Source organism: Solea senegalensis, linkage group LG11 (genome assembly GCF_019176455.1).
Source record: "Solea senegalensis isolate Sse05_10M linkage group LG11, IFAPA_SoseM_1, whole genome shotgun sequence".
Lineage (NCBI taxonomy): Eukaryota > Metazoa > Chordata > Actinopteri > Pleuronectiformes > Soleidae > Solea > Solea senegalensis.
The window spans coordinates 21,032,374-21,033,468 of record NC_058031.1 but is presented as its reverse complement, the minus strand read 5'-3'; positions in this window follow the sequence as shown (position 1 = coordinate 21,033,468).

Below are 1,095 nucleotides of genomic sequence, written 5' to 3'. Positions count from 1 at the left end.
TTCTTGTTGACATCTCCGTATTTGAAGAATGTTTTTGGGTAAATCCTGAAACGGACCTTTGAGTTCTGCTCCTAGAATTAGGAGCTGGAGTGCCTTTACTTATTTATTTATTTATGTATTTATTTATTTTGGATGAAGCTGACAGAGCCTCGCTGTGTGTTTTTTATTTCTGATGACTCGCCGTGAAACTAGTTTCTCCACGGTTGAAAGGACTGCGTGAGAAGGAGCAGCTGTCAGTCATTACAGGAGATTGTGCACAATGCTATTACTGCAGCTTTTTCACAACACAACTATTCTGAATGGAAGGGGTGAAAACTTTCGAAAGAAGGATGACTTGTTGTCGAGGACAGAATAGTTGAACACAGCAGCAAACTGCCACGCTGACATTGTCACAATCTCGGCTCCTATAAGGTGAACACGATCTGTGTTATTTCCACACAAAAATCGATGTTTTCTGGCCAATGAGAGCAATGATCACAATTTAAATAAAGATTATATGAGTTATATATATCTGTTTTTATTGAGCTGAGGTGTTATGATTGCTTTACTAGTCAAATTGTCTTTAATTCAAACTGTGTAAGCCAGCATGAGCCGTCACAGGCACACAGACAATCTCTGAACCCAACACATCCATAAATGTCAGACCTCCTTATGTATAACACTCGATTTTAATAAGTTTTGTTTGGTTCCTCAGCAAAAAAAAAAAAAAAGGTTATGTAACGGTTCTCTGATAAAGAGAGCACATGTGAATTTATTGTTTAAGAGCAAAAACAACCACGCCTACTGAACAGTTCTCCACCTAATTACACTGTTTCCACTGTGTGGTCCAGTCTCTTGGCTTTGGCGATGACATTGTGTCACGCCCTCTCTCTGTTCGACTGTTAGAACAGTATCTACAAAAGAAAAGGTGAAACTATACATATGTATATGTGTGTATATATATATATATATATATATATATATGTATATATATACATGTATATAAATATAAAAATAAATATAGATACATACATATATGTATATATAAATAAATAAATATATATACATACATACATATATATATACATATACACATACATACGTATATATATATAC